This window comes from Pongo abelii, chromosome 10 (assembly GCF_028885655.2).
Source record: "Pongo abelii isolate AG06213 chromosome 10, NHGRI_mPonAbe1-v2.0_pri, whole genome shotgun sequence".
In the NCBI taxonomy this organism is placed as follows: Eukaryota; Metazoa; Chordata; class Mammalia; order Primates; family Hominidae; genus Pongo; species Pongo abelii.
In genome coordinates this window covers 35,166,191-35,182,446 of record NC_071995.2, presented here as the reverse complement: position 1 = coordinate 35,182,446, position 16,256 = coordinate 35,166,191, and the positions used below count along the sequence as shown (strand labels likewise).

General features: G+C 35.3%; 1 long non-coding RNA gene across 1 annotated transcript in view; it reads left to right on the top strand.

The window, feature by feature from the left end:
* Positions 1 to 682: 682 nt before the first annotated feature.
* Positions 683 to 16,256, top strand: part of LOC129049100 (uncharacterized) — a 98,283-nt gene continuing 82,709 nt past the window's right edge. The window contains exons 1-3 of the long non-coding RNA XR_008511893.1: positions 683 to 769; positions 1,901 to 2,030; positions 2,691 to 2,819. This is a non-coding gene — a long non-coding RNA (uncharacterized LOC129049100). The remainder of the gene's footprint in view (positions 770 to 1,900; positions 2,031 to 2,690; positions 2,820 to 16,256) is intronic.

Below are 16,256 nucleotides of genomic sequence, written 5' to 3'. Positions count from 1 at the left end.
TGGTGAAACTTGCTAATAAAATGAATGTGGGTGTTTTGTGAATGAAAGGATTCACGGACAACTCAGGTTTTTGGTTTAATAAAAGCAGGTTTTTATTAAAACGAGTCTTTTAGGCTATTCAGTTATGTTTCACTCCAAGTTTTATAAATAGTACACATAGTATATACTACTATTAACAAGTAGTACATAGCAAATATTGAATGAAGAACTCAACAAATTTGGTGAATGATTTTATTTCTTTCAGTAAGTATTTAATATTTTTGTTGATGTTTGTGAATTTCTCCCTCATTGGATTGTTAACAAACTTGGAGAATTTGTGAAGTTATAGAGAAAGCAAGATGAAACAGAGAGTAATTATTATAATCATCATTATCTCAGCCATATTGAATTTACCCCCAAAACTAAATTAATTATATTAAATATATAAGCCAAAACAAAACTGTTAATCTCCCCTTTCTCCAAAATTTGGCCTTACTTCTGTCTTCCCCTTAGAAACCGTGTGTGTGTGTGTGTGATAGAATGGCATCTGTGTGATATCAGGATGGTGTATCACATTGAATGATGTTGTGGGCCAAATAGTGTCTCCCCTTAGTCCATTCTTATGCTGCTATAAAGGACTGCCTGAGATTGGGTAACTTATAAAGGAAAGAAGTTTAATTGACTCACAGTTCCGCGGTGCTATGGAGACCTCAGGAAACTTAGTCATGGTGGAAGGGGAAACAAATACATCCTTCACATGATAGCAGGAAGGAGAAGTGCAGAGTGAAAGGTGGGGAAAAAGCCTCTTATGGAACTACAATTCAAGATGAGATTTGGGTGGGGAAACAGCCAAACCATATTATCCCTCAAATTCATATGTTGAAGCCCTAACTCTCAGTACTAAGAATGTGACTGTATTTGGAGATGGGGCCTTTAAAGAGATAATTAAGGTAAAATTAGGGTGCGTTGTGATCCAGTGTGACTGTTGTCCTTAAAAGGAGGTTGGCTGTGGTGGCTCATGCCTGTATTCTGAGCACTTTAGAAGGCTGAGGAAGGTGGATCGCTTAAGTTCAGAAGTTTGAGACCAGCCTGGGCAACATGGTGAAACCCTGTCTCTACAGAAAATACACACACACACACACACACAGAGAAAATTAACTGTGCATTGTGGCACATGCCTGTAATTGTAGCTACTAGGGAGCCTGAGGTGGGAGGATCACTTGAGCTCAGGTGGTCAAGGCTGCAGTGAGCTGTGATCATGCCACTGCACTTCTGCACTCCAGCCTGGGTGAGTAAGACACTGTCTCAAAAAAATATTAAAAAAGGAAATTAAACAGACCCACAGAAGATCATATGAACACACAGATGAAAGGTGGTTACCCACAAGTTGAGGGGTAACACCTTGGAAGAAATCAACCCAGTTGACACCTTGGTCTCAGATTCCTACTCTCCAGAACAGTGAAAAAATAAATCTTTTGTTTAAGCCACCCAGTCTGTAGCATTTTCTTAAGGCAGCCCTAGCAAATGAATACAAACAGCTACTGAATCTCTTCTACATACTTAGACTAACTGAGTAAGGAAAGCTCAGTCAGGAAGTAGATCACAGGTTGCAGCTTGGAATCCTTTTTTTTTTTTTCTCTAAGAATGCTCTCCTTTATAGGATACCTAACCATACCCTTAGGATCTCCTGGGATGTCCATTATGTTTATAAGGTGCTTTATTCTTCTTGCCTACCCACCATAATGTTGCAGGAGGTAGACCAGTTGGCACATTATTCTTATTCTCCTTAGATTTTGATATTAGCCTAATATGTTTACAAATAATGTTTTGTCTTATTGTTTTTCTGCTAAAATACTTGAAAATATATTTTTGTTCATTATATGTAGATGATATGTTTCAAATGGTCTGACTTAAATTTTAGGCAATGTAGTGGATTCACCCTGAGGGACATGTACCTCAAATTGTTGAGATATCTTTCAAAACAGTAAGAAACAGGTGTGACTGTTGAAGGACACACAACATGTACCAAGTCTCCATGCACAGAACAAACAGTGAGTTATAATATTAGATAAACTATAAGATAAAAATCCTATGGACAAATATTCTGAACTGTAAGCATTGATTTTTCTATCAATCTGCTTTTTATATACCTAGCAAATCAAAAGGCAATATATGCCAAGTATGGCATGAACAGAGTATTATATGTATCTCCTATTAGCTTGCAAATATTAATGCTTTATATAGCATCATAAATATTACATTTTATCTCAATATTTGCAAAATTACCAAAGTCCTCCTTTTCTACGTCCTTTATTTAACAATGTGGCCTATCTTTTCCCAAGTTTCTTCTTCAGCAGGGTGTGATCCTCTGTACCTTGCAGGATAAGTGGAGTTCACATCATTTTGTACTGTAATTGTGATCACAGCAGATAATTGCATAGTAGATAGAATTGTATAGAATAGTGTAAAAAGGACCAGATGGAGGAATAGGGCCAGAAACACAAGATCAGCACAGAAACAGCACAGTATAATTCTCAATGGTATTATAGCCATGAATTTGTTTATTCCAAAATTAATAATTTATTTTGATACTAAATCTATTCAATACCTTTCAAAAGGTCCAGCATTAAATATGTTGACTTTTTCCTTAATTGATGCTAAGATATGACACATTTAAAATCCTTTTGTAATTTTTATATTTATTTTCTTAGATTCTAGACGTCTAAGAGGGGTCAGCCCAAGAACTTGTTAATTAAGTGTTTGAAGTTGACAAGCCAGTGTAATCAGCTCTCTTGGGAATAGCTGGTTAATTTGCATCTCGGTGGGCTTCAGAAGATGATGTAAGTGATTTCTTTGTGACAGAGTGTCTGGGATCAATTATAACCTGGTCAATTCCTAGTCTGAAGATAGATATGGAAAACTTTGATTTCCATTCAATTTAACTTGACCTTTTTAGATATAAACAAGATAAGTTATTTCAAAAAAGTTGTTTACAGAAAGAAAGGAGTCTAATGGAGACATTTGCAAAAATCAAAATATGAAAATCAGTGAAACTACATTGAAGTAGCAATTACAAAATAGCTACTGAGCCTCTTTTGTTATTCATGGTCAAATTGCAGTTTAAATTGATTTCACCAGGACATATTTGAGATTAATGTCTCTTATTTTTTAAAAAATAGTTTTATGGGATTTAACTGATACATAACAAGCTTCACATATATTAAGTGTAAAATTTGATAAGTTTTGACATGTCATATAACCCATTAAAGTATCACCACAATCGCGTTGACAAATATATCCATCTCCTTCCAAATGTTTCCTGGTGCCCCCTTTTTAATCCCTTCTCCCATTCTCACCCTACCATCTCCAGAATACCGTTATTCTGCTTTCTGTCACTGTGGATCGGTTTGCATTTTCTTGAATTTTATATAAATGGAATCATACAGTATATCCTCCTTTCTGTTTGGCTTCTTTAACTCAGTGAAATTATTTTGAGATTCATCCATTTTGTTGTGTGCCAATAGTTCATTCCTTTGTATTATTTAGTACTGATGCATTGTACCAATGTAGCACGATTGTTTATATATTCACTTCTGGAAGGACATTTTGACTTTTGGACATTTTAATAAAGCTGCTGTAAACATCTGTGTGCAAGTCTGTGTGGATATACATTCTAATTTTTGGAGGAGAGGAGGTAAATATCTAGGAGTAGAATGCCTGGATTATATGGTCAGTGTATCTTTATCATTTCAGAAATTTTTCTTTAAATTTAACATTTTAAGTAATGGTTTTCCAAAGTTTTTGTACTATTTTACATTGAAACTAGCAGTGCATGGAAATTTTGGTTCCTTCACATTCTTACCACTACTTGGTATAGAGAGCCTTTTACATTTTAGCCATCCTAAAAGCATATATTGGTATACCATTATGGTTTTAATATGCATTTATCTAATAAGTAAATATGTTGAGCATCATTTTATGTGTTTATGTACCATTCACTATTCTTTGTGTCTTTTCAAATATTTTCGTATTTCCTATTCTGTTTATTATTGAGTATGAGTTATTTGTATATTCTGGATACAATTCTTTATCAGATATATGCTTTGAAATATTTTCTCCTATAAGTGTCTTTAAAAAGTGGAAACTTTTGATCATCTGAATGCAGTGGTGTTTAGAACTAATTGATAACTACCAGTTACAGATTTCTTTGTTCCTTATCCACCTCCACTGCTTCACTTGACTAGCCAAAAAAAAAAAAAAAAAAAAAAGTAGAAGCTTTTAATTTTGATAAAGTCAATTTGTTCACTTTTTCTTTTAGGGCTTGTGTTTTATACATCGTATTTAAGAAATATTTCCCTAATGCAAGTTAATAAATATTTTCTCATGTTTTCCTTGAGCAGTTTATTTTGGGTTTTACATTTAATTACATAATTCATTTTTAGTTTATTTTTAATATGAAGTATGTATTAAAGAATATTTTTCTACATATGAATATTGTCCAAGCATTATTTCTTTAAACTATGCTTTCTTCAGTTGATTGCATGTAAGCTTTGTTAAGAATCAGTCATTTATATGTGTTGGGTTGTTTGTGAAATCTCTATTCTGTTCCATTGGTATATGTGTCTAACTATATTCCAGTGCCACACTGTCTGGATTACTATAACTTTAAGTGTTGCAATCCTGTAGGGTTAGTCTTTCATGTTTGTTCCTTTTCAACATTGCTTTGTTGCTTATAGGCCCTTGAACTTTATTATGAATTTTTGAGTCTGGCTTTTTTTCTTCTCCCTGGTCTTGGCTATGTTGGCATCTACCTGGGCTCCCCACCCTGTGTTCTGTCTTTCATGGCAGTAAGCTGCGGCAAACATAGACTCACCTGATTTGTTTCCACCTCTCAAGAATCGTGGTCATTAATTGTCTAGGTGTCCAGTGCCTATTTCATATATTCATTTTTTTTGGCTGTGTTAAGCAGAAAGATAAATCCAAGTCCTTTTACTCAATCTTTTGGACAGAAGTGGAGGTCCAAAATAAATCCCTTGGGCCTGTTTTAAACAAATTTCTTTCTGTAGTTCTTTCTGACTTGAGGAAGGACTCACCTTATCCTAGATATCTTATTCTGTCTCTTCCTAATAGGCTTTCTCAGATGTCTTCTCTGAGCAACTGTAGTATAAGTGCACAGACTCTAGAGTCAGAGAGGTCTGCACCTGAATGCTTGTCTGTTACTGAGAAGCCGTTGCTTAACTTACTAGCAATCTGTTTAACCTTTTCAGTTTTAGTTTCTTTATATTTAATACTGTATTTCTAAAACTGAAGTTGAGAATTGAGAATTAAAGTGGAAATTAAATGAGTCAGCTTTATGCATAAAAACTTTTTATTACATAGCTTAACACAGGTTAAACCCTTGACAATGTTGACGGTTACAGTAATTGCTAATACTACTAATGTCACTACTTATACCATCGTTACTTCTTACTACTATGGCCCTCAAACCTGAGTTTATATGTTTATGAAGTAGGTCTCTTATCATAGGTTGCAACTCAACTTAACCCATGTTTTAATAGAGCCAGATTTAGTCATACTACAATGACTTCTATTTTTTTTTTTTTTTTGGTATCTATTACAAGGCCTGATAAAGAGCTTATCCCGAAGGAGCTGGTCAATACATATGGCAATACTGGATTTTTATTGTTCCACATGTTGCCTCTATAGATGTGTAACCATAACTGTAGTAAATATAAATGCTGCTTTTCTCGAGAAATTCCTAAACTGATACATAAAGAGACTTTGGGTTAAATGGTCCATGCACATACTTATAGATGATTCTTTCTTCAAAATTCTGTCTTCTAACCAATCTTTAGGAACACTAATGAAAATTTCAAGTATATAGTGCATGAATGTTTTTGGCCTATCTAGGGACATGAAGTTTGACATGGGAGCATCTTCACCTTTTTGTTTTTAAGCAGATACAGCATGGTGAAGCTTAGTGGTTTATTTTTTTCTTTAAAAAATCTACCAAAACAAAAAGTTCTTAAAAGTCTACTTAGTTACCTTGCAGTTACTTAGCTTACTTAATCTGTCTAGTTCTTAAACATCTATTCAAACAAAATGTTCTTCAGAATCCATCTATCTACCTATTATCTATCTATCATCAAGGAAGAGGTGATCTAGTTCAAATGGGGTGGAAAGTTTAGAATGTGCTCTTTTCACCTTTTTGTAATCAGCCCCTACTTCACACATTCTCTTCTTCTGCACCTAAAACCATTCTATGGAGCAGCTTAAAGATTTTTGAAGTATAATGTACACCACATTTCGGTACAGTCAAAACTAAATTCATACTGGGACCATCTGCTACCTATACATCATTGGAAAAGTCGCTAAACCTTTCTGAACTTCAATTTCATCATTATACAGCTGGTGTAATAGTGCAGTATTGTTTACAAGATTAGAGATAAATTATAAAAAGCAATGGCATATAATAAGGCTGATCCCACCAGGCTTTTTTTAAAAATTAGGTTATGATTTGAACAAAAAGGATGAAGAATAGTTTAGATTAATTAGAAACACTGTAAATTTCAGGATTTCCCTCAGAGCATTCCGCTTGGCAGAACAATGTGACTGTCTTTCTCCTAAAGGTAACCCCACATCGACCTGGCTGTAAAGGGGGCTTTGGAGATTTGGGCTTAAATATGTTTAGATTGCATGAAAAAGTTTCTGTGAAACTCCTTTTGTTTTTTCCTTTGCATTGACTTTCTGGATGAAAAGTTCAGTATGGAATGACAGAAAAAATGTAGTTATAGTTAATGAAATTGGACCTGAAGACTTTGTAACAAAGAATAGCAAAATCCAGGGCACCTAAGGAGGAAACACATTAGGCTCCTCGGCAGTAGAGGCAGGGGATTTAATGATACTTGTCTTTCAGAAATGGCTCTTGCAGCCTTCCTCCCAGGAGGAAACCACCTGTACAGCTCTTTAGGTTGCTTTTGTGGGCCATTTATCCCACACTACTTTCCAAGCTGCTGCAAGCACCTTGAATTCAAACAAACCATCCCTTTCCTGAAGTCTTTTATAGTGAGAGACCAGGGGATGGCCCCAGCTCCTGCTCTTTCCTCAGAGGACATTTCCTGATGCCTACACCTTGTGGAACAAATTAATTGGCATCAGCAAGCAGGGCTACTTGAAACTGACTGCCTTGAGGCAGTCCATTTGACAGGGGCTGAACTTAACTTGAATTATTGGGACTAAACTGGGAGGTCCAGTGGGAGACCACATTGTGTGTATATGTGTGAGGTATGGCAACCACTGTGATGTGTCTCATGAAGGGATCTCTAACAATTCTAAGTTCTGTTTCCAACAGTTCCACATGTGTCCTCTGGAATTGTGTGTGTGTGTGTGTGTGTGTGTGTCTATGTATGTGTGTGTAAACAAGTCCTGTCTCATGAAAACGCCATGATTTCCACCTTGGGGTTGTTATCAGGAACATCCCAGTGCTTATGGAAAACACCTGGTAGAGGACTAAATCCTCAGACACGTGTTCTGCAGGAAGCTTACCTACAGGGAATATTATTCCCTTAGAAAGGTTACTTGAAATTTGTCCCTGACTTTTGCTGAGGTAACAATGACCCCCATCTCAGCCTAAAGGTCATTCAGGGCAGCTCCAGCTTATGGATCAAAAATGTATGGATGATAGTGTTTGCCATAGTTTTTTCATTACAAGCCAAGGCAAAGTATGTGCAAATTATTAATACATCCTGCTGCACCAGGGTATATGTTTTGGATTAGGTAGACAAGAAACTGAAAGAGGAAGCTAAGATCACTAACGCAAGCTAAGCATTTTTTGGTGACTTATATTAAAGAAAGCTTAATAAAGCAAAAGTATACTGATGGGGAATCAGAAGACAGCCCACAGTCCTATATCTATTATTATTTGTGTGGTTTGTTGACTTTAGCCAAATAATTGAATATATCTGACACTTAATTTCCCTATTTGTTGAATAAGGAAATTGAGTTAATTACATTTTTTCTTCAGAAATTATTTTCTGATTCTGATTCTAAAATGGCCAGGAATACAGTACAATACTAGTGAAATTATCAGTGGTATGTTTTATAGGAAGGGAAGATGTTTTTGAAAGGGATGTGTTGCCTTTTCACTTCTCCAATAAGCCATGGTCAATATCCTACCACTTAACCTATCTGCATGACTGGAGTTGCCTGCCAAAATAAATATTTCTTAGAGTAAGAGGTATAGAACATAATGGAATAGAGAAGAGTTTATATGAGGTTTCTATTCAAAGCCTTTCAAAATGAGATTTGTTTTATTGCAATGAATAAAATGAACACAGCAGCAAAGAAGGATGCTGTTCTAGGAATTTTCTCCATCTCTGAAGTGGATTTTATTAGAACAGTAACAAGTATACGGTTAAAGAAGTCTGTACCTCATAATTTATGGCATAAAGTTAGTGGGTCTTTTACACCTTTAAGATCTATTTAACGGTTAACTCTGGAATTACTATTCTATTGTTAAGGTTAAGATTAGAGCTATGAAAGTAAACTCTACATATAGAATGTTCAATTCAAAAACTATTTGTTATTGAGCAACTTCCTGCTTTGTCATAGTACTCAATATGCATGGTACATTTAGAAAGAAGTATCATAAAGGTAGATCCATTGAGTCATAGTGAGTTCTATCTGGATGACTATATATTGTTACCTTAAATTGGAAATGCAAGAAGCAATGTAATAATTGTTCTATTTAAGTTTTTTTAAAAATAATTTTGATTCAGCTTGGACTCATAAGGCTACTGTGACATTGTTTATAATGACATTTAAAAAACAAAATTTGTGTGTTTAGGGTTGAAGTAATGGTTTTAGTTTTGACAGACAGGAAAAAATGTTTTTCATAGAAAGAATTAAATTATAAACAACCACTTAAATGACAGCTAATCCATAAAAATTTATTTTATTCAAACATCATTGTCTTATATTAAGAATGGATGGTTTGCCATAAGAAGCCATGTTCCAGGCTAAGAAGTTGGCTTATCGGAGGGGTAAGCCAAATTTACATTCTTGGAACTTCTGTTTAGTTTTGCATTGATTTATGTTCAATTTCTCAGTGCCAGGCCACCGATCGGCACTGTTAGTCCTTTTCCTTAACAATACTTCGTTGACATTGCAATGGAGTCTACTCTAATTTTAACCATTAAAATGACACAAAAATGTTGCTTAACCAGACTATATTTCAGAAACTTATTTTAATCTTCTTTAGGTGTTTGTAAAAATGAGAGTGAAATGTCAACTCAACCATGGAGCCTGCCTGATAGTGTTCTATCAGTTTCCACTTTAATTTTCCAATCACTTTTACATAATGTACTTCTTATTGTTACTGCCGTTCTTTAGAAAGCAATAATAAACACAATTTAAAATAATCATAGTGACTTTCATTATATATGCCTTTTGTTTACAGGCACACAAAAATGAGAAATTTGTTTTAAAAGTGAATATTGAGTCTCCTATTACCACCCTTGGTGAAAGGGTGGGTGGGCGGGTGGATGTGTGGATAGATAGAGCCTTGGGTCAAAAGAGTAAAACCTCTGGCTGCCAAAATCAAGATTCTATTTTATCTGAGAGTCAGCATAAAGTGAACCAGCCAAAGCTGTCCATGCCATCACACCTCCCAAACTGAAGTTTGCACGTGAGCTTCAGGAAAATCTAAATTCACACATGTTCTGACTTTGGAGCAAAATGCTCAAAATGAGTAATGGTTACTACTGTGCAGCATGTTCTCCAAAGTTAATGCATCATTTTAACAAAAGCTAAACTCCCTGTATATTCATATCCATTCTTATTCTCCCTCTCTCTTATTCTCTCTTATTCTCTCTCTCTTATTCTCTCTCTCTTATTCTCTCTCTCATATTCTCTAGTAAAAATAAGGCCCTAGATCTCCTGCTTTGACTTTCTTATACCCCTCTGGCTTATAAATTTTTTAAATAGACCATGATTCCTCCTAATTTTTCTATCTCTTTGAGATGTCAACAAATGCTAAGAATTATGCTAGACAAATGGGTAAATGTATTTAGAGGTCAATTTTTGTGTAACCTTGAACAATTCATCTAATAATGGGAACCTCAGGTTTTTATTTATTTATTTATTTTTTGAGATGGGGTCTCGCTCTGTGGCCCAGGCTGGAGTGCAGTGGCTCGATCTCGGCTCACTGCAAGCTCCGTCTCCTAGGTTCACAACATTCACCTCCCTCAGCCTCCCGAGTATCTAGGACTACAGGTACCTGCCACCATGCCTGGCTAATTTTTTATATTTGTTAGTAGAGACAGGGTTTCACTGTGTTAGTCAGGATGTGTTAGTCAGGATGGTCTTATCTCCTGACCTCGTGATCCGCCCGCCTCGGCCTCCCAAAGTGCTGGGATTACAGGTGTGAGCCACTGTGCCCAGCCTTAATTTCTTAATCAATTTCTTGACTTTTAAATTCAGTTATCTTCCAGATCTTTTGTAGAGTTTTCATCACAGTAGCTGTGTGTGTGTATCTGCCCCCAACAACATGCTTGTCTACACATACCACACTCCTCACCTCTTTGATCCGTACCTCAGAGACTTGGCCTATATGTACCACAACTATACCAAGGCTCCCTTGCCCTTTGACTTCTAGTTGGGTTCTGCAAATCAACAGTCACAAGCAGATCATAATCCTGGAGAAAGAAGAGGTCCTCTGTGTATATTCCCTTGGCTTGGCTCCTCTCTTGCTTGTACTGGGGTTGGAAGAGGCTATGTTCCTCTACCAAAGACCAAACAAGTCTTGTTAAGAGGTCCAGCTCCTAGAGTTAGTTATCTTGCTAGCTGTGTTCTTGTCAGCTCTCCTGGACGTCTCAGGCCTAGCAATATTAACGAATGATGTCACTTGTCTCAGGATATTTCACAGTCCTTTAATGGATTCCTACAAACCTGAACACATGTTTATGAACACTTTCTCCATTAAACTCTTTGCAATAATTAGTTTGTGCATTCTGTTTCCTGCCATGACTACCACTGATGGACTGGGTAAATTGTCCTTTCTTTTAGTTATTTTCTAATTAGCATAGAATTAAAGTTAAGACACAAATCAACTTGCTAAAAAAAAGATAAGCTTTGAACATTGAGGCAACATATATAAATATTGGGGGCACTTATAGTCTAATAGCTTTTTTTAAAGCAATATCTTACCAAATCAATACATAAATAATAAAGATAATAAATTTTAATTTGCTTTTCCCTAATGACATATAATGGGGAGCATCTTTTTATATGCTTATTTACCATCTGTATATCTTTTTAAAAATTATACTTTAAGTTCTAGGATATATGCGCAGAATGTGCAGGTTTGTTATATAGGTATACCTTGCTATGGGGGTTTGCTGCACCCATCAACCCGTCATCTACATTAGGTACTTCTCCTAATGCTATCCCTCCCCTAGCAGCCCAGTCCCTGACAAGCCCCGGTGTGTGATGTTCCAATCCTATGTCCATGTCCATGTGTTCTCATTGTTCAATTCCCACTTATGAGTGAGAACATGTGGTGTTTGGTTTTGTTTCTATGTTAGTTTGCTGATAATGATGGTTTCCAGCTTCATCCATGTCCCTGCAAAGGACATGAACTCATCCTTTTTTATGGCTGCATAGTATTCCATGGTGTATATGTCACATTTTTGTTATCTAGTCTATCACTGATGGATATTTGGGTTGGTTCCAAGTCTTTGCTATTGTGAATAGTGCTGCAATAAACATACATGTGCATGTGTCTTTATAGCAGAATGATTTGTAATCCTTTGGGTATATACTCAGTAATGGGATTACTGGGTCAAATGGTATTTCTGGTTCTAGATCCTTAAGGAATTGCCACACTGTCTTCCACAACGGTTGAATTGATTTACACTCCCACCAACAGTATAAAAGTGTTCCTATTTCTCCACGTCCTTGCCCGCATCTATTCTTTCCTGACTTCTTAATGATCACCATTCTAACTGGTGTGAGATGGTATCTCACTGTGATTTTAATGTGCATTTTTCTAATGACCAGTGATGATGAGCCTTTTGTCATATGTTTGTTGGCCGCATAAATGTCTTCTTTTGAGAAGTGTCTGTTGATACCCTTTGCCCACTTTTTGATGTTTTTTTTTTTTTCTTGTAAATTTGTTTAGGTTCTTCGTAGATTCTGGATATTCGCCCTTTGTCAGATGGATAGATTACAAAAGTTTTCTCCCATTCTTTAGGTTACTTGTTCACTCTGATAATTTCTTTTGCTGTGCAGAAGCTCTTTAGTTTAATTAGATCCCATTTGTCAATTTCAGCTTTTGTTGCCATTGCTTTTGGTGTTTTAGTCATGAAGTCTTTGCTCATGCCTATGTCCTGAATGGCACTGCCTAGGTTTTCTTCAGACCACTCCTATTCAACATCTTATTGGAAGTTCTGGCCAGGGCAATCAGGCAAGAGAAAGAAATAAAGGGTGTTCAATTAGGAAAAGAGGAAGTCAAATTGTTTGTTTGCAGGTGACATGATTGTATATTTAGAAAACCCCATCATCTCAGCCCCAAATCTCCTTAAGCTGATAAGCAACTTCAGCAAAGTCTCAGGATACAAAATCAATGTGCACAAATCACAAGCATTCCTATATGCTGATAATAGAGAACCAAATTACGAGTGAACTCCCATTCACAATTGTTACAAAGAGAATAAAATACCTAGAAATACAACTTACAAGGGATGTAAAGGACCTCTTCAAGGAGAACTACAAATCACTGCTCAAGGAAATAAGAGGACATAAACAAATAGAAAAACATTCCATGCTCATGGACAGAAAGAATCGATATCATGAAAATGGCCATACTGCCCAAAGTAACTATGGATTCAATGCTATCCCCATCAAGCTACCATTGACTTTCTTCAGAGAATTAGAAAAAACTACTTTAAATTTCATATGGAACCAAAAAAGAGCCTGCATACCCAAGACAATCCTAGTGAAAAGAACAAAGCTGGAGGCATCATGCTACCTGGCTTCAAACTTTACTACAAGGCTACAGTAACCAAAACAGCATGGTACAGGTACCAAAACAGAGATATAGACCAATGGAACAGAACAGAGGCCTCAGAAATAACATCACATGTCTACAACCATCTCTTCTTTGACAAACCTGACAAAAACAAGAAATGGGGAAAAGATTCCCTATTTAATAAATGGCATCAGGAAAACTGGCTAGCCGTATGCAGAAAACTGAAACTGGACCCCTTCCTTACATCTTATACAAAAATTAACTCAAGATGGTTAAAGACTTAAATGTAAGACCTAAAACCATCCTTATGTCTTCTTTGGTGAGTTGTCTATCTAGGTTTTTTTGCCCATTTTTTAATTGATTTGTTCATTTTCTTGTTGTTCAGTCTTAAGACTTCTTTGTATATTTTAGATGACGGCCTTTATCAAATATGTCTTTCACAAACATTTTCTCCAAGTTTACAGTTTGTCTTCTCATTTTTAAAAAAAATTATGTGATATTTGAACCTAAAGTGATATATTTGTACTAATGAAAACATTGACTATTTTGTTAAAGTGGAATTGAGGAAATGCACTTGAAATTATAGAATTAGCTATACTGATATTTTATGAAGATATTTATTGTAAATATTTTCAACTTAAAAAAATTGTTTTGAAGTATTGGAAGTCATCACTAGTCAGTGTTTTTTAGTGTGAAAATACAGAATGTGTCTACTTGCTCCTTCTTGGCACATCATCTCAAAAGGATGTATATTTTGTAGCTGTAATTTTTAAAGTCACAAGTTTTGTTTTTATTCAATACTGACTCAAAATCAGGAGGCATATTATTTACTATTAACAATTTTCTGTAGCTAAAACTATTAGTGGACTGGCTTTCAGATGCTACTTTTCTTATTCACTCAATAAAACCATTGCTATCCGTGTTCATATAACCAAAACTCCCTAGACCAGCTCTCTCGTAAAAGTTAATAGTAATTATCTTAGTCAGCTAGAGCTGCCATAACAGAATCCCGTGGACTAGGTGGTTTAAGTAACAGAAATTAATTTTCTAACAGTTCTGGAGGCTGGCAGTGTGAAATCAGGGTGGCAACATGATTGTGTTCTGATGAAGACTCTCTTCCTGGCTTGCAGCCTGCTGTCTTCTCATTGTGTCCTCACATGGAGAGGCAGAGGTTGGGGGTAGAGAGGAGCGATCTTTCTCTTCTTGTTATGGCACAATCCAAAAGGATTAAGATCCTACTCTTATGATTTCATTTAACCTTAATTATCTCCAAAAGATCCTATCCCCATGTACAGTCACACTTGGGCTTAGGGCTTCAACGTATGAATTTTTAGGGCACACTATTCAGTCCATAGCATTAATTCAGTATTTTTTTAAGTCTTCCATTTTGGCATGGGCATAAGGTTTTAATACACAAGAAAACAAAGTGGTTGAGGGCTCCTTTCTCACATACATCAAGGCTTGATTTATATTCCAGATTCAACAAATATATCAATTTGTAAAGCTATTGCACAGACATAGAAATAGTTGTCTCTTTCACATTGCTTGTCTTACATATTATGCCACAAGAACAAATACCATTTATTAAATAATTTTGCCAAATGTTTATTCTGCTTTTTCCCTGAGCATGTTTGCCTTTACATCATTTGGCATATTTCTCAGCATTAATACTTCTTTTTTTTTTTTTTTTTGCTATGAGAATCGCAACCTTGAAAGATGCCCTATAAACTAGGTTCTTTTCTGTGTTGAATGATGAACTTTACAACTTTATAATGAAAAGAATTACTTTGTGCTCACTGTGGTAGTTCTATTTTTAGTTTTTGAGAAATATCTATACTGTTTTCCATAATGGCTGTAATAATTTACATTCACACCAACAGTGTGTAAGAGTTCCCTTTTCTCTGTATCCTTGCCATTATCTGTTTTTTGTTTGTCTTTTTGATAGCAGTCATGCCAACTGGGGTAAGATAATATATCATTGTAGTTTTGATTTTTCATTTTCCTCATTAGTGATGTTGTGCATTTTTTTCATACAGCATTTTTTTCATATACCCATTGGCCATTTGTATGTCTTTTGAGAAATGTCTATTCATGTCCTTTGCTCACTTTTTAATGAGATTGTTTATTGTTGTTGGGTTTTTTGCTGTTGAGTTTTTTGATTTCCTTGTATATTCCGGATATCAGTTTCTTGTCAGATGAGTAGTTCACAAATATTTTCTCCCATTTAACAGGTTGTCTCTCCATTATATTGGTTGTTTCTTTGCTGTCCAGAAGCTTTTAACTTAAAATAGTCCCATTTATCTATTTTTGTTTTTGTTGCTTGTGCTTTTGAGATCTTAGTCATAAAATCTTTGTCCTGTAGTATTTACATTTTCTTCTAATTTTGTATTTTCAGGTCTTATGTTTAAGTCTTTAATACATTTTGAGTTGATTTCTGTGCACTGTGAGAGATAGGGGTTTAGTTTCATTTTCTGCACATGGATATCTACTTTTCCCAGCACTATTTATTTGATAAGCTCTCCATTACCCAGTGTATGTTCTTGGCACCCTTGTTTAAAATCAGTTGGCTGTATATACATGGATTTATTTCCTGAACGTTTGTCTGTTCAAGCGGTCAGTGTATCTGTTTTTACACCAATTCCATGCAGTTTTGGTTACTATAGCCTTGTACTATATTTTGAAGTCAGGTAGTGTGATGCCTTCAGCTTTGAATAGCTCCAGCTCAGGATTGCTTTGGCTGTTTGGGTTCTTTATTTTTTTTTCTTCTTCTTTTTTTTTTCATTCCATACAAATTTTAGGACTTTTTCTGTAATTCTGTTAAAAATGACATTGATATTTTGATAGAGATTGCACTGAATTTGTAGATTTCTTTGGGTAGTACTGTCATTTTAATAATATTAGTTTTTTGATTCATGAGCATGTTATGTTTTTCCGTTTGTTTATGTCTTCTATCTCTTTCATCAGTGTTTTGTAGTTTTCTAGAGGTCTTTTACCTCCTTGGTTAAATTTATTCCTAGGTATTTTATTGTTTTTGTAACCATAGTAAATGGGATTGCTTTCTTTATTTTTATCAGCCATTTCATTATTGGTGTATTGAATTGGTACTAATTTTTGTATGTTGATTTTTGTATCCTGCAATTTTATTGAATTTGTTTATTAAATCTAATATTTTTTTGGTGGAGTCTTTAGGTTTTTCTAAATATAAGATTATATCATCTGCAAAGAGGGACAATTTGATGTTCTCTTTTCC